This window comes from Hyalella azteca, unplaced genomic scaffold (assembly GCF_000764305.2).
Source record: "Hyalella azteca isolate HAZT.00-mixed unplaced genomic scaffold, Hazt_2.0.2 contig1935, whole genome shotgun sequence".
NCBI lineage: Eukaryota > Metazoa > Arthropoda > Malacostraca > Amphipoda > Hyalellidae > Hyalella > Hyalella azteca.
The window spans coordinates 45,891-65,200 of NW_025932227.1; the positions used below are offsets into that span (position 1 = coordinate 45,891).

At 37.3% G+C, this 19,310-nt stretch overlaps 1 protein-coding gene across 1 annotated transcript in view; it reads left to right on the forward strand.

The window, feature by feature from the left end:
* Positions 1-8,885: 8,885 nt before the first annotated feature.
* Positions 8,886-19,310, forward strand: part of LOC108679900 (hillarin-like) — a 37,313-nt gene continuing 26,888 nt past the window's right edge. The window contains exon 1 of the mRNA XM_047884605.1: positions 8,886-9,044. The gene's annotated coding sequence lies outside the window, so the exon portion shown is untranslated. The remainder of the gene's footprint in view (positions 9,045-19,310) is intronic.

Below are 19,310 nucleotides of genomic sequence, written 5' to 3' on the forward strand. Positions count from 1 at the left end.
GATAATATCAATGGCAGTCTTCTTATAATGTATATGTTTGTAATGTGCATACGTATTACAACTTCTATAATAATATGGACAAGATATCCCCACCACGATTGTTAAATGTTAATATGTGTACCTGCTGCTATCATGTTAATATGTGTTCCGGTTATAATCCTATCATATAATCAGTGTAGGCATATCAAGCCGTTGTGGTCTAATTGGATCTAAATATTAAACTGCATGAGCTCACTGATTGACGACTACAAATCATTCTTACTTGCATGGTTACTTGGAGGGCATTTGCTTGAAATAACTTTATTTGCGAACAGAATAATCTAAGGCTTATTATATTTATATAGATTCAACACCAAGTCATAATTAAAGTATCAATAGTATGCACTTTAATTTTTAGGGTTACATATTATCTATCGCATGGTTAATTCATCGTTCTTCTAAATTTACAAAGTGTATCTATTAGGCGTTTGAATATAAACACTGTCATCGTCAATAAAACCATGCTTTCATTGCTGTATTTGTCTTTGATTATTCATAGAACTTCAATAAATGAACTTCAACATTCTTATTTGAATTTCAATAAATGAGTTCACTGAATCGCATGTCATCTTTTACACTCGCTTCACAGGTGACTGTAAATTCCTCACAAATTGAAACTCGTCTGTTATAATGTTATAAGTTGAAAACATGCCATTTCGCCTGAATTTAACTCACATGTAATAAACGGAGGATAATTGGGTTATGAAATAATGACTCGAAACAAAATAAGTATTTGATTCTGTCAGCACGAAACTCTTCAAGATGTTTACGAACGTTAACATGAAAACGAAAAGACGAGATAGTTATTTTTCCGAAAATTTTGATGTGATGACACGGCAGCTATGTTCAATTTAATCTTTTAAAATCACATTTTATCAATATACATAGTTGCAGCTCATTGTCAAAAGGTACTTATGAATGTTGAACTCATGGTTGAAGTAATAGTATAGTATTAATATTCAACCATGGTTGAACTAAACGCTGCAGTGTGTGTCGGGCGTATATAATGTTTTATAAATAATTAAGTTAATATCAAACTGTTTTGACAACGTTGACATTTGAAATAATATTATTTACCGCGTTTTTTCGCGTGAACAATACGCAACTTATAGGCACACAAAATGTTGATTAAAATCTTACATGCTTTTGATATGTAGTTCTGTCTCCATGCCTGTAGGCAGCGGGTCACTTTCTATCATAATTAGTTCTTCACTTGTCCAGTCAGGAATAAAGAAGCCACTTGCTGGCCACGAAACGTAAGGAAAAACAGTGATTCCAGCGTTACATCTTGATGGAAGTATTACTAGAAGTATATACCTGTAAAGGCGGCAAGAAAGTACTTTCTTTCCCGCAGCGATACATCGGTAAAAAAAAGAGTAGCTGCTTGCCCGTGGCACGCCGTTGGGGGAAAAAACTAGTTTGTTGCTCCCAGCGTCAATACAACAGAAAAATTTCCACTAGCTTACAGCGCAATGTTGAAAAAAAAAGATAGTTACTTGATCTCGGTGCAACTATGGGGGGAAAATATAGCTACGCAATATTAAAACAACGACGGGAAGAATTTATTTAATTACTCGCTGTGCAATGTAGGTAGTTGCGTAGCGGGGGATGGAAGATACTACTTGTTCGCAACAACTTAGTAGGAAGTATAAAGTCTTTACTTGCACACTGCTCTTTGTCGGAAGGAAGTAGCTACGTGATCACATCATCGGTAAGGAAGTCGCTCCTCATTAAAAATAGCTCCCCCCAAATTGTGCAAATGAATTGTGAACTAACTTAACAATTAATTGCGTATCTCTCAGTTCTAAATATCGTTTTTATTCTGCGTGAAAAACTAGTACAATTTTTCCATACTTATTGCAACTATAAGTAGATAATCGAGCTGGTAAATCCACAACAGGTGTTACAGGCCGCGCCACTTACCTGTGTGGCAGAACCCGCATCCCACGCGCGTGTCCTGTCAGTGTTGCATGACCAGTGGTGGAGTGAGTTTGTGTGACGCTCCAGACTCAGTTCTGGCTGCTCGATGTCTTGAATTTCCATTGACCAGTTAGTGAACGATATAAAATTTATTAATTATCGTGTGGTGACGCTGGCCGGCAGACGCACGTTGTGAAAAACATCGTGGTTGTCAGTCAATTACAGGTTCGTTTATTGGTCATAAGTTACACGGCTTGCAGCTATGGTAGTTCCAACATCGAGCGCCTCACTGCCGACCATCTTGACAGACGTGCTACGCATTGGCTTTCGATTCAACACAAAATATAAACATCAACTTAATTCAAACGACATTTCATGAATTAAATAAGAGCCAAACAAGTACTAATGTACAACTCTGTAATAAAAGAAGTTTTCTTCTCTCGATATTTCAATGGGTTGCTACTAAACGATCCTGCAGGGTTAACTGTGACGGCCTGGATAAACACGGAGCGGTTGTTGTTGCACAGCACATGAACTCAACTGTGCACCACCAATAAAACTTTATCCACACTGGGTGCTATAAGTAGCACACTTTATACGACTGACAATATAAGCTGTACAGCCTGTACCACGAACACTTTATATGAGTGACAATAGAAGCTGTACCATGAAATGTACCAAAAACTCAGACCCTGTGGGTCAGACTGCAGCTGCGGCATCGGAAGCAGCAGTGAAGCAGGTCACTGGGAGCTGTGGGGAGAAGTTCCGGCTGCTCCCCAAGCAGCCACTCGCTCCCTGATCGAGCTGCTCCCTATGTAGCCACTCGCTCCCTGAGCTGCTACCTATGTAGCCACTCGCTCCCTGAGCTGCTCCCTATGTAGCCACTCGCTCCCTGAGCTGCTCCCTATGTAGCCACTCGCTCCCTGAGCTGCTCCCGAAGCAGCCACTCGCTCCTTAAGCCGCTCCCGAAGCAGCCACTCTCTCCCTGAGCTTCTACATTTATAGCCACTCGCTCCCTGAGCTGCTGCTCCCTATGTAACCACTCGCTCCAGAAATAGAGCTATTTCAAATTTATAATGATGATTTTGAAATTGTAAAAATAGGAAAGTGTATGATCATCATATAGTGTTCCCCATTACTGCACTATAAAATCTAGAATATAAAAATATCCATTAAGAGTCTAGCGTCCAGCGATTCATGCCATATATTACATCATATTACATATATTATTATCATATTATTCATATTATGCCAGAGCCCCGATGAGAATATCAAGGGTGGTAAACCTGCAACTAGAGACTGCAGCTCATGGCCAATAAATATGCTGAACCTGCTTGATAAAAAAATATTTATTATATTTTAATTCTAGAACGATTGTGAACTCAGCTTCTTATAGTTTTCCCTATTAGTTCAAGACATGGATGAATTCTGGCTGGCTAGGTCAGAATTTATGACGATTTTCAACATTATATTTGGAATGTTGACTGGATCGATAGTTTCAATCAAGCAGAATTGATTTTATGGCAAAATTTTCTACAAAAGAACATGTTTCATATTATTATCATCTGATTGCATTAGAGTACTCATCAACTTTATTTGCGAACAGAATAATCTAAGGCTTATTTAAATTGAGCACCAACTAAGCATCAATTGTCCGGAATTTCTGTCCATACCAAGATTTCGCAGCACAAGCTAACAGGGAAAAATCATTTAACCCATTATGGATGTACATTGTTATGTACACCTTTCCCTGTCTTACTAAATACAGGTTATATATGTTAAACCAAACGAACATTTAAACTTAACTTAAACAGTCGTGGGTTAAGTTGCCTTATTTATCATTAGTAATTGCGTTGGTTGTTGTTTTCCATCAAGAGTTAATTACCCCGCGTGGGCAATATATCCGTGTTTCAAGAGTAATGACTGGGCGACAGAGTGTCTTAAAGTGTAAAATTTAGCATTTGTGAAAGGAGCATTATGCTTATTGTGGTAGATTTGGAAATAAGGTAAATTTACCTGGAAGAAACATGTCACTAATTCATCGCAATTAATTCATCACTCTAATTCATCACAAATAATTCATCACTCTAATTCATCGCATTAATTAATCACTCTAATTCATCGCAATAAATTCATCACTCTAATTCATCGCATTTAATTCATCACTCTAATTCATCGCAATAATTCATCACACTAATTCATTGCAATTAATTCATCACTCTAATTCATCGCAATTAGTTCATCACTCTAATTCATCGCAATAAATTCATCACTCTAATTCATCGCAATTAATTCATCACTCTAATTCATCGCAATTAATTCATCACTTTAATTCATCGCAATAATTCATCACTCTAATTCATCGCAATTAATTCATCACTCTAATTCATCACACCAATTCATCACACCAATTCATCACACCAATTCATCACTCTAATTCATCACACCAATTCATCACACCAATTCATCACACCAATTCATCACACCAATTCATCACACCAATTCATCACACCAATTCATCACTCTAATTCATCACTCTAATTCACCGTCACTACAACTCAGTAAGAGTTGTAGTGACGTCACGTGGCACGCGCAAGAATTGGAGGAACGCTGGGCTGGGTGTCGCGTAATTAGCGTTACAGAGACGCTCCTCAGTTAGGTGCTGCCTGCGTACGTGAATTTGTTTTCTAGTTCATAATGCTATTTCTACCAAAATTGTTGGTTAGTCTAATTATATTCACTAGAAAAAACTGTAGTGCTATACTCATAATGCTTTTTCTACCTAGATTGTAATTCAATACTTCAACTACTATACAAAAAAATTCTTCCGTCATATTATGAATTGGAACTTTATACCAAATTTTATGGCATATTTGTTTCAACAATGACTTTGAACATTTTTTAATTCGTTCATTGTAATTCATTTCAAATTTTGGTTTTCCCTTAGTAGTAACTCAAATATTGGTCACTTTTTATTGCTTAACCAAACGAGAAAAGAACTACCAGAATCCCACTGAGACTCCACGAAAAAATTATTTTCTTTCATATAGTAATTCGTTTCTTCTTTAATTGAGAAGGCCTTATATGAGCCCCTTATCTTCTCTGCATGTCGAATGCCAGTATTTAGTTTATTCTATCATTTATTTTATCATTTATTTATTGTTTACATCATTTACATATTTTTACATCATTTACATATTTTATCATTTATTTATATATTTAGTTAGTTCATTTTATTTGGTTTACCAGCAAAATAACTTGAATTTTCTAAATAAAACAGGGTTTGACGTTCCCCTAATTGAACATTATGTATTTTCTATCTACGTGAAGGATTTAGTATGCTTCTTTCAACTTTATGTCGCACAATATTCATAAAAGATATTCAGATTAGAGGTGAAGCCCCTTCGACGGACATATTCAGTATATATATATATAAATATATATGGCTTACACGGCATATTTTGTAGGGCGTACGCACTTCGGTAATGATTTATGTTACCGTTATCATGCGACGATAATAATATTATTGTAAAGTGATAGATACGTGCAGTATTTACTCATCCGCCTTTTTGATTTAAGCTGCTCTTAATACCTATAATTTCCAAGGTAATTTTTTCTCATAACTACATATAAAATGCTGAATGATTTATGTCGTTCTTATCCTTACGNGTTCTAATATCAGTCCTACTTATATAGTCTGTTGTTCGAATATCAATTCTACCAAGAGCCCGGCGTTCTAATATCAGTCCTACTTATATAGTCTGTTGTTCGAATATCAATTCTACCAAGAGTCCGGTGTTCTAAATCAACTCTATCAAGAGCCCGGCGATTAATATCAATCCTACCAAGAGCCCGGCGTTCTAATGTCAATTCTACCAAGAGCCTTGAGTTCTAATATGTATCAATCGTACCAAGGGTCCGGCGTTCTAATATCAATCCTACCAATAGTCCGGCGTTCTAACATCAATCCTACCAAGAGTCCGGCGTTCTAACATCAATCCTACCTAGAGTCCAGCGTTCTAATATCAATCCTACCAAGAGTCCGGCATTCTAGTATCAATCGTACCAATTAAGGTTCGGCTTTGTAGTACCAATCGTACCCAGAGTCCCGCATTCTAGTACCAATCCTACCAAGAGTCCTGCATTCTAGTACCACTCCTACCAAGAGTCCTGCATTCTGGTACCAATCCTACCAAGAGTCCGGCATTCTAGTATCAATCTTACCCCTAGTCTATCTTCGTGTGCTGGAATAGCACCGGTAAGTCGCGGTCTCAGGCAGCACCACTCACCTCAATGACCACTCGACTGGGACATGATGGCCGAGGGAGGAGACGAGTAGTGTAGAGTATAGGCTTAAATTTAATTAAATTAAAACTAAATTATACTAAACTGGACCTCCTTTTCTGTGGTACTGCGCGTCAATTAAATGTAGAAATTTGAATTTGATTAAATTCAAACTAAATCACGCTAAACTATATTCCTTTTCCTTCAGGCAAATGTTTGAAATTCATTCATGATGATGACTCTTGATTCAGGCTTGGTTCATTCATGGCATGATTCTCGAACATTCATTAAATACATAGGAATTAATTATCGAATTCTAAAAAGGCGAAGCAGGTATCGTTGAAAGCTCAAGTAAAGGGATTAATGTTGCATAATACCAGTTTAAAATAAGTCTATTTAATCTTCTCTATAAATTTCATATATGCATAAAAATTATCTAATGATATACGTTTAAAAATTACTTTTTAAAGACAACACTTCTAAAGAATCCAGTGTCTCCAATGTTAAAGATGTACAATGAATTTCTCATTTTATTTTCGAATATTAAAAAAATTAATTTTTCAATTTTTTTCAATATATAAAATTTTTCTTCAAATTATTTATTCCGTCAATTGATTCATGCATTGCCTCCGACTTCACACAAGTGTGCAAAATTTCAAATCAATTGGACAGGTAAAAGTGTGTCAAATATCAGTTATAAGATTTGTAGCTGAAAAAAGTATTTTTTCAATTTTTTTATTATTAAAAAAATTAAATTTTTCAATTTTTAAAATCATTTATTTTGTCATTTGATTCTTGCATTGTCTTCAACTTTACGCAAGTGTGCAAAATTTCAGATCAATAGGATAAGTAGAAGTGTGTCAAATTTCGATTATAAGATTTGTAGCAGACAGACACAGACAGACAGACAGACAGATAGACAAACAAACAAGAAGTGAAGTTAAAGAGAAGTGTTGTAAAAAGTGATATGAATTCGGCATACAATTTTTTGCTTACTTATAATACATATGTGAGCCTAAGATCTCAAGGTTCAACCGATTTTATTTCTTTTTCGAAAATAGATTAAAAATTCCGATGGGATAAGTGCGATTTCATGTTCTCTATCTTCCTTACGTTCTTCATGTTGTGAGAGTCTCTTGAATTCTTTATTATCTACATCTGAGTGATGTAAACTTCTCTATAAATGCTTGTTACATTGACAAGCTATCTCTTATTTCTGTACCAAGATTAAGTTTAGTCACCAACGAGTCATCGTGTTAGCTATTCCTGTGCGTTAGCTATGGAAGTAAGGACTTCTTATATCATCTAAATTTTTAACGAAAAAATTTTCACATAAATTTTGAAGCTATATTACTCAAGAGGACATAGTATTGACGTGAAAGATTTCAAAACGTACGCATTTCAGTCAGATATCCCCCTATTTCCAACTCCACATTTTCTAATTTATGGAAAAAAGACGCTATTGTGCTCGTCATGTCCGTCCGTCCGTCCGTCCGTCTGCCTGTCCGTCTGTCTGTGACTTAACGTTTTCGTCGACGAGAAAATGCGCTCTCTGTCACTCACTGCAGTGAGTACTGATCTATTTTTTTTTCCTTCGCTTAGGACGACAAAGAAGTTTACTGTTCATCACACGTACCAAAAATTGGCCCTGGCCACGTCGATGGTGACGCCGTCCAGATACGCTCTGCTCTGAACGTCCCGCGACCAACGAACTACACCAACGACCAAATCAGGAGCAGACCTTCGCTGGACGGCGAGCCGAGCGTCAAGTCCCCCAACCGNCAATCACTCACTCATTGTGTGCAATCACTTACTTATTGTTTGCAATCACTTACTTATTGTGTGCAATCACTCACTCATTGTGTGCAATCACTCACTCATTGTGTGCAATCACTTACTTATTGTGTGCAATCACTCACTCATTGTGTGCAATCACTCACTCATTGTTTGCAATCACTTACTTATTGTGTGCAATCACTCCCTCATTGTGTGTAATCACTCCCTCATTGTGTGCAATCACTCACTCATTGTTTGCAATCACTCACTCATTGTGATCAGCCATTAGCGACAATTAGCCGCTCCGTTGGTCCGAGTCAGGCGACGCCTCCAGTAAGGCTTCTTTTTTCGTCATCTGTTTGCTCAAGCTTATATTATTACCTAATAATTAATGCATTTCCCGTTATCACACTTTCATTTTCCTTATTTTATTTCATTATTTTTGAGTGCTGGTTTAATACAGAAAACTTTACTATTTGTCTAATGAATATTGATTTTCATTTGACTCAAGATGGGAACCCTACTGGTCGGATAATTGTAGCACAGTCAATTGATTCGTCGAGACATCTGACGAGACATCTGTTTCCTCTCACGAAGTTCATACTTTATTCAATCGATCCTTGCAATCTAACAAAATTTCTCCTCTAAAGTTACTCCTCTAAATTTCTTTCATCAGGAAACGAAACTTTGCCAGTAACCAGTTTTTCAATCAAATGAGGCTTTTGGAATTAGAAAAATTCCAGGCGAAACGGAATTCTTTACCAGCTTTTAAGTCTAAGTTCATAACATGTTGCTGTTTTCCAAGTGTGTAGCATTACAGATATTTATATTTATCACTAATAAATATGGTTCCTGTTGTTCAGGGCAGTCACAGTTCATCAGAGAACGGCCACAACTCGTCCCTGAGTGACTACAAGTACGGCAGATTTGACCATACGGCGCTGCACATAGCGCACGCGCTCAACGCAACTAAACTCCAGAAGAGCTACCTGAGGGGTGTGGACCGACCTATAGACTCGTACCTGGTGAGTACCATAGGGGGTGGACCGACCTATAGACTCGTAGCTGGTGAGTACCATAAGCCGCTCCCGAAGCAGCCACTCTCTCCCTGAGCTTCTACATTTATAGCCACTCGCTCCCTGAGCTGCTGCTCCCTATGTAACCACTCGCTCCCTAAGCCTCTCACAATGCAGCTATTCGTTCCCTAAGTCGCTCCCTTTGTAGCCACTCGCTCCCTAAGCCTCTCATTATGCGGCCACTCGCTCCCTAAACCCCTCCCTATGCGGCCACTCGCTCCCTAAGCCCCTCCCTATGCAGCCACTCGCTCCCTGTGCAGCCACTCGCTTCTTGAGATACCAGACTTGATTGAAGCATCGTGAACGAACATTGAATTGGAAATTAAAATTTGCAGCAGTTCGTCTTCTTGCAAGATTTGACCCCATGTGGTTCACTTTATTACATAACTATTAATAGGAACGCATTGTAGCAGGCGGACCTTCATTACATTATCATTAAAAAATGTACATATAAAAAGACTAGGTGAAGAAATAGAGCTATTTCAAATTTATAATGAAGATTTTGAAATTGAAAAAATAGGAAAGTGTATGATCATCATATAGTGTTCCCCATTACTGCACTAAAAAAAACTGTAGTGCTATACTCATAATGCTTTTTCTACCTAGATTGTAATTCAATACTTCAACTACTATACAAAAAAATTCTTCCGTCATATTATGAATTGGAACTTTATACCAAATTTTATGGCATATTTGTTTCAACAATGACTTTGAACATTTTTTAATTCGTTCATTGTAATTCATTTCAAATTTTGGTTTTCCCTTAGTAGTAACTCAAATATTGGTCACTTTTTATTGCTTAACCAAACGAGAAAAGAACTACCAGAATCCCACTGAGACTCCACGAAAAAATTATTTTCTTTCATATAGTAATTCGTTTCTTCTTTAATTGAGAAGGCCTTATATGAGCCCCTTATCTTCTCTGCATGTCGAATGCCAGTATTTAGTTTATTCTATCATTTATTTTATCATTTATTTATTGTTTACATCATTTACATATTTTTACATCATTTACATATTTTATCATTTATTTATATATTTAGTTAGTTCATTTTATTTGGTTTACCAGCAAAATAACTTGAATTTTCTAAATAAAACAGGGTTTGACGTTCCCCTAATTGAACATTATGTATTTTCTATCTACGTGAAGGATTTAGTATGCTTCTTTCAACTTTATGTCGCACAATATTCATAAAAGATATTCAGATTAGAGGTGAAGCCCCTTCGACGGACATATTCAGTATATATATATAAATATATATGGCGTACACGGCATATTTTGTAGGGCGTACGCACTTCGGTAATGATTTATGTTACCGTTATCATGCGACGATAATAATATTATTGTAAAGTGATAGATACGTGCAGTATTTACTCATCCGCCTTTTTGATTTAAGCTGCTCTTAATACCTATAATTTCCAAGGTAATTTTTTCTCATAACTACGTATAAAATGCTGAATGATTTATGTCGTTCCTATCCTTACGTGCCAGGCGATCATGTGACACGTTTGATTTGCGCTAATTAATTACACAAAAATTACAAATATTGCCCCCAGCAACAAAAATATTACACTTAGCAACAAAAATATTGCTCTTAGCAACAAAAATCTTCGTTTCGTTAAAAAATTTAAACTTTTTGCATTTGGGTTAAAATTTAAATTCCGATTCCGAAGGTACAATTCCTAAAAAATACCGAACTTTCACTGGGCTCCAAAATGAATCAATTTTGAAATGACGAAATTTTTTCCTTCATTTGCGAGAATGCATTGAACTCTATGAGCTCATTCTACCGTGGACCTCCTTTCCATGCCATACCTATTGCCTTTAGGAATACAAATGATTAACTTATGCTAGCGTAACTAACTTACCAGTTGTCACTTCATGAACAGAAAAATAGGATGAATTAAAATTTTTGTAGTTCAGTAGCTTTACCAACCGATTGGATCAATATTAAAGTCAAGTCATATTAGACCTTTCTGTTAACTCGGGTTCTTCACATCGGAGTAGCTTAGCTTAGCTTAGCTTCGCAAAGTCTACGCGCAGCGTAGCGTTCCAACAAGGAAGTCGAAACACTTGTCCGGCCAAACCCCTGCTGCCTGTCCGGACGTGAAGCGAGTGGTGAAGAACCAAGTCCTCAGAAAGCAGACAGAAGAAGAAAAAGTTGAAACTCGTTCCAGGCATCGCCGGTATTCAATGAACGCATTTCATGCATTGCGCATTTTTTTGTTCAGTTTCTCGGATAGTTTCTCGATCTTAGCAGGAAATTAGAAACTCAGCATCTGTGGTTAAAGCAACTCACGTTATAAAATGTTGTTAGAATGTTTCGCGTTTTAAACAAAAACAAAAATCATATTATCGATACCGTCAAACTGGATAAATGACATGTCTTCGCCATTTACTGTTGTATGACGAATTACTGAACGATGAGATGTTTATTGACGTATTAGTATATGCTGTTTAATTAAGCCTTTCAAAACACCACTTCCCACATCCTTCTAATGAGGCCATGGCATCAAAACAGTACACAATGAGACTTCCTATAGGCAAGTTCTGGTGCCGAACTGTGACCGGTTGATGTGATTGAAAAGTTTTCAATTATTGTGCGACAAAGTTACAACTTAATTATTGTAGATTATCCGTCCCAATGAGTCCAGTTAACAAACTGCAAATAAAATATATTTCAGGCCCTAAATCACCAATTCCAGCTCAATTCAAATAGCTTAACATTGAAGACTCAAACCATTTTCGGCATCCAATGAGAGCCTTTTTGCCTGTCATGTTTTCCATATAAGGCCATCGTCGTAAAGAAACTGAGCGTTTCGCCAAGTATTGAGCCCACTTGTCTTTTCTTATCCCATTTAAGGCCTTAACTGTCAAGAAACTGTATCTTTAAGGGCAAGTGGATAGCCCGCTTCTCCATGTGCGAGCCTCACATTATCGGGCAGGTCTCTCCGCCCACATTATCGGGCAGGTCTCTGCCGCCCACATTATCGGGCAGGTCTCTGCCGCCCACATTATCGGGCAGGTCTCTACCGCCAACATTATCGGGCAGGTCTCTGCCGCCCACATTATTGGGCAGGTCTCTGCCGCCCACATTATCGGGCAGGTCTCTGCCGCCCACATTATCGGGCAGGTCTCTGCCGCCCACATTATCGGGCGGGTCTCTACCGCTCACATTATCGGGCGGGTCTCTACCGCTCACATTATCGGGCAGGTCTCATTGTTCTGAATGAGGTCCGAACAACGAACAGACGCCCATGTGTGTACATTTCTTTAATAATGAAGTAAGGTGAATAAATTAGCATTAAATACTGATAGATAAGTGCAATTTATGAGCTTTATTAGCGTATTGTATGTACGTTTGAATAATTTAAGTCGCAACCGGCAATTACCAGCACCGTAAGCTATTTAACGGTCTCCGGAAATATTTATGTACGTGCACCTGATTAAAATATTTTCAATTAATCACCGTTCTAGGCGACGATAAAATAGATTATAACGACTCCTATAGTTATAATATGAACATGTGTTATATGATGTCAAACTTACAGAAATTAAAAGCCTTTGAAATTTTTGGAAAATGAGGGATCGAGTCCTTATTACTACATCGATTTTTTATTAAGCATGCGAAAAAACTTTTGACTATGGCTTCGAAAACAGAAAGAAATATTTCAACTCGACGAGATATGCATTAAAGGCAAATATTTAGCATGAAAATTCAACATTAATGCAAAAGTATTATTAAACTATCAGCTAATGATGCATTCCTTGTTACGTACTCTAATCATTGCTACAATCGTTGTAACATTGCGGGTAGAGGTGTATAACTTCATTGAATTGAATGATTGCGTAAAACCCTTATTCTATGGTTTTCAAACCATGGGTTGGCTTTAAAACCCCGAAAAACCCTTATTCATATAATAATATGTAGCATCGCTCGAGCATAAAAGTAACGGTAAACCAAGAGGATCTTACATAGATACTGAAGAGATATTGTACGCCGTAGGAGCTGTCCGGGCCACAAATAGGTCAGTGTTATAGCGCCCGCAGCGGATGAGCGAGAGTCTCCGATGCCTGCTTCCCGGTGCTGTAGCTTTTCCGCAGGCCAGCGTGTGCCTTTATTAAACTCATATTCAATAGGATTTTAATAAAAGAAAAAGATTAAAGTATTATAATTATAATAGAGTTTTACGATAGTTTGTTCCTATAAGGGAAAATTGTTAGTATTCTCAAGTTGCTGTTAATTTCATGTCAGGGAAATTAAAATCAATGAAATGTATTTTTCAATCTCACACATGTTTTCAGCAGGTACATCTAGGAGCTTATGTGCCCCAGTTACCGAATGTTGATTGTTTGGGCACAAGTTCTGTGGAAATTTGCACTTCAATTTCATTCTTACGTGTTAGGTTGACTCGAGCTCTAAAAAATGTTGCGCTCTAACCGCTCGTGTAATCTTGAAACTGTGATACCATGTCAAGATCAATTTGACTAGAGTGGGTAAAAAGCTTTTCTACTGTTGATTTCTCTCCGTTTGTCTTGTGCTTTCTATGAGTTTATTTTGATAACTACGGTAAACTTCTTACAAAAGAAAAGGGTAGCGAAAATTTCCAACGGATATTACATTGAGATTATGTTGTTGTTAAAGCATTGAAATTATATTTGTATTAAAACATCAAGATTATATTGTATTAAAACATTACACTGAGATTATTTTGTTAATAAAAGGATTCATTTCCATTTTTGAGGTTTAATTTACACTTTACGGAGTTTTAAAACTTAAATAATTACCGTGACACGTCAGAAACACCTTATACGTGTAGGGTTGAAATACGGTTGTTGCATGAAATACTCGTAAGGGTCGCATACAGCCCGAGGGATGTAGAATTTTTAGTTTAACTTTAATTTGTTATTATCATTTGAACTTTATAGTATTATTTAGTTCAAGTTCAAAATTTCAATAAGATAATTTTAACTATTATGCCTACACCTGTCTATCATTGTATTCCATCATTTTTTCGTTAATGGCCCTTTTTATGAGGGTATACGTAATATTTTCGTTTTTAATCGAATGAAGTCTGAAATTTTGTGCTTAATATACTTATAATATAATAATAATATAATAATTATAATATGATATAATTATAATATACTTCGGTATAGGGATTTTTACAACAAAAAACATAAATATTGGGTTTAGTTATGAAGCTCCGAACTCTCGGTTGTTTTAATCGAAACGTTTCTCATTAAATCCAGTGTAATGATCACTTTATTATTTTTTATATCTGATACCATTATATAATTTTCATGTTTTCAATTAACGTTCATGTGTATTTAAAATTTATAATAAATAACATAATTCCGTGGTCCGCAGCATGCCGGCCACCATGATGAACCTGTACGAGAATCTGTGCCAGCGCTGTGGTCGCACCGTCTACCAGGTCGACAGGATTGGTCCCTTGAAAGACTTCACGTTCTACCACACAAACTGCTTCAAGTGTGCTGAGTGTGGCTCAAAACTAACCCTCAAGACCTACTGCAACAACCAAAATGACCAGGTACGCGTACATGGATGAACTCAGTCAAGAGTGAGTCTGCAATGAATGATCAGGTACGCGTACATTGATGAAATCAGTCAAGAGTGAGTCTGCAATGAATGATCAGGTACGCGTACATTGATGAAATCAGTCAATAGTGTGTCAGAAATAAATGAGCAAGCAGGCGTAGATTGTTGANAGTGTGCTGAGTGTGGCTCGAAACTAACCCTCAAGACATACTGCAACAACCAAAACGACCAGGTATGAGGAAAGTGATAAACTCAGTCAAGAGTGTCTGAAATAAATGACCAGGTAGGCGTAGATTGATGAACTCAGTCAAGAGTGTCTGAAATAAATGACCAGGTAGCCGTAGATTAATGAAATCAGTCAATAGTGTATCTGAAATAAATGAGCAAGTAGGCGTACATTGATGAAATCAGTCAATAGTGTATCTGAAATAAATGAGCAAGTATATAGGCGTAGATTGTTGAACTCAGTCAAGGGTGTCTGCAATAAATGACCAGGTAGGCGTAGATTGATGAACTCGGTCAAGAGTGTTTCTGCAATGAATGACCAGGTAGGCGTAGATTGATGAACTCAGTCGAGAGTTTGTCTGAAATAAATGACCAGGTAGGCGCTAATTTTCAAAATGTGTAGTGTGACGCAACAATTATGGTAGTTAAATAGGAAAGGGAAATCCATTCGATGATCCCAAATGCACTCGAAAATTAACCAAATTACTGGCGATCAGATTAATTATTTAGCAAAAATGTCATGCCCGTGTAATTCAGTCAATAAATAATTCAGTGTTGATTTAAATTAATTCAGGTGTGCATAGCTTACGTCGAATTCCGTCAAAATTCTAGTGTTTACGTAGAATTTAGTCAACAGTCCAGTTTTTAGTTGCTGTTCCAAGAGACTTGTCATTCTAATATAAGTCTTGCCAACACTCCTATCGTTCTTATAACAATCATGTCAAGATTTCTGCCATTCTAATTCAATCCTGCCAAGGCTGCTGTCCATTCGATATAATCCTGATAACGTCTGACGTTCAAACATATCCTACCAAGAATCTAGTGTTCTAAAACAATCCTACCAAGAGTCCGGCGTTCTAATATCAGTCCTACTTATATAGTCTGTTGTTCTAATATCAACTCTATCAAGAGCCCGACGTTTAATATCAATCCTACCAAGAGCCGCGGCGTTCTAATGTCAATTCTACCAAGAGCCTTGAGTTCTAATATGTATCAATCGTACCAAGGGTCCGGCGTTCTAATATCAATCCTACCAAGAGTCCGGCGTTCTAATATCAATCCTACCAAGAGTCCGGTGTTCTAGTATCAATCCTACCAAGAGTCCGGCGTTCTAACATCAATCCTACCTAGAGTCCGACGTTCTAATATCAATCCTACCAAGAGTCCTGTATTCTAGTACCAATCCTACCTAGAGCCAGGAGTTCTAATATCAATCGTACCAATTAAGGTTCGGCTTTGTAGTACCAATCCTACCTAGAGTCCTGCATTCTAGTACCACTCCTACCAAGAGTCCTGCATTCTGGTACCAATCCTACCAAGAGTCCGGCATTCTAGTATCAATCTTACCTCTAGTCTATGTTGTTCGTGTGCTCGAATGGCACCGGTAAGTCGCGGTCTCAGGCAGCACCACTCACCTCAATGACCACTCGACTGGGACGTGATGGCCGAGGGAGGAGACGAGTAGTGTAGAGTAACCAGGAGTTCTAATATCAATCGTACCAATTAAGGTTCGGCTTTGTAGTACCAATCCTACCTAGAGTCCTGCATTCTAGTACCACTCCTACCAAGATTCCGGCATTCTAGTATCAATCTTACCCCTAGTCTATCTTCGTGTGCTGGAATAGCACCGGTAAGTCGCGGTCTCAGGCAGCGCCACTCACCTCAATGACCGCTCGACTGGGACGTGATGGCCGAGGGAGGAGACGAGTAGTGTAGAGTAGAGGCTTGTAGAGGCTTAAATTAATTTAAATTGAGACTAAATTACACTAAACTGACGTCGTTTTCTGTGGTACTGCGCGTCAATTATATGTAGAAATTTGAATTTGATTAAATTCAAACTAAATGACGCTAAACTATATTCCTTTTCCTTACTTTTTCCTAAACTATATTCCTTTTTTTTTCTTGGCATATGGCCATTTTTTTCAGGCAATGTTTGAAATTCACGACACTCGATTCATTCATGATGATGACACTTGATTTATTCTTGGTTCATTCATGGCATGATTCTCGAACATTCATTAAATATATAGAAATTAATTATTGATTTCCAAAAAGGTGTAGCAGGTAGCGTTGAAAGCTTAAGTAAAGGGATTAATGTTGCATAATACCAGGTTAAAAATAATTCTATTTAGTCTTCTCTATAAATTTCATATATGAATACAAATTATCTAAAAAGTGATATGAATTCGGCATACAATTTTTTGTTTACTTATACTACGTATGTGAGCCCAAGATCTCAAGGTGCGAATTAAAATGTTTTGGCTCTCTACTTGCAAATGAAGTTCAACCGATTTTATTTCTTTTTGGAAAATAGATTAAAAATTCCGATGGGATAAGTGCGATTTCATGTTCTCTATCTTCCTTACGTTCTTCATGTCGTGAGAGTCTCTTGAATTCGTTATTATCTACATCTGAGTGATGTAAACTTCTCTATAAATACTTGTTACATTGACAAGATATCTCTTATTTCTGTTCCAAGACTAAGTTTAGTCACCCACGAGTCATCGTGTTAGATATTCCTGTGCGTTAGCCATGGACGTAAGGACTTCTTATATCACCGAAAATTGTAACGAAAAAATTTTCACACATCATATTGAAGCTACTCGTATATTACGCAAGAGGACATAGTATTGACGTGAAAGATTTCAAAACGTTTGCATNTCTAGATGTGTATAAGAGACAGAGTGAGTACTGATCTATTTTTTTTTCCTTCGCTTAGGACGACAAAGAAGTTTACTGTTCATCACACGTACCAAAAATTGGCCCTGGCCACGTCGATGGTGACGCCGTCCAGATACGCTCTGCTCTGAACGTCCCGCGACCAACGAACTACACCAACGACCAAATCAGGAGCAGACCTTCGCTGGACGGCGAGCCGAGCGTCAAGTCCCCCAACCGACATGTGAGTTTTTTTAATATCAATATTAAATAATTACATTAATATAATCATTAGTATTATTATTTAAAATTAAATTATTAAAATGAATATGTTAATAATAATATTAATATTCATCTTATTTACTTTTTGTGTCATTCTGAGAGATGAATAAAAATTCCTGTATATTAGGCAATTTTTCTCTCTTCAAAAGATGAATTGCATTATAGACGAATGTCGATTCCCTCCAAGGTGACGAAAAGTGATCATTCCTATTTTAATTAAGAAGCAACGTACGCACTTAATGAAGAAGCAACGTACGGACATTCATGCACTGGGCCCTGGGCCTCCCTAAAGAATGTTTGTTCATTCAAATGAGAGTCGACTCAGTATTGCTCAGGGTCTGGTTTCTCGCATGATCATCATAAGAATTTGTTCAGCTCCTGCATTGATATTTTTTGCGCCATAAAATTGTTTGGCTATAAGCTTTTACCACTCTTCTATCTATGTTCCTTCTAATCTCACAATTTTCCTTCCCAAGAATTTAAAGTAAAATTAATGATACAATATAATGATGATCGCCTCAGCTTCCTCACCACGAAGGAACTCGCTGTTCTATTGTGTTTTACTGCATTGCTTTCAACTTGACTGGAGCGAAGGAATAAAATTATATTGTTGTTTTGGTCGCGTATTGTTTGAAGTTATTCTTCAGATCAGTCCATTTCCGGCGCTTGACGTTCGGTTTAAATGTATGGTTCTGAAGGATCACAGACGCGATCTGCTAGATAATACACCAACTTCCTGTATTTATTCATCCTAGCGTAATTTTTACGACAAGATATGTGCGTGATTAATGAACTATTATTTGATTCAACAGCTAGGCTGATTTCGGTGACCGGCCAAACTATTTTTCAGTGCCGACTTAATGCTATATTAATTGTTTGTTTAAAATTACTAATTGAAAATTGGTTGTACGATTCTTTGGGTACACCAATGAACTATCATGGGACTTCAAATGACGTCTTTCCTTAGATTAACTTATTGTATGGGTTGTTTATAATACAATCTCACTCGTTGCGTGCAATCGCCGTCTCTTTATGTACAATCACTAACTCATTGTGCAATCACTCACTCATTGTGTGCAATCACTCACTCATTGTGTGCAATCACTCACTCATTGTTTACAATCACTCGCTCATTGTTTACAATCACTTACTCATTGTTTGCAATCACTTAATCATTGTTTGCAATCACTCCCTCGCTGTGTGCAATCACTCCTTCATTGTGTACAATCACTCCCTCATTGTGTGCAATCACTCGCTCATTGTGTGCAATCACTCACTCATTGTGTACAATCACTCACTCATTGTGTGCAATCACTCCCTCATTGTGTGCAATCACTCCCTCATTGTGTGCAATTACTCACTCATTGTGTACAATCACTCCCTCATTGTGTACAATCACTCCTTCATTGTGTACAATCACTCCCTCATTGTGTGCAATCACTCACTCATTGTGTGCAATCACTCACTCATTGTGTACAATCACTCC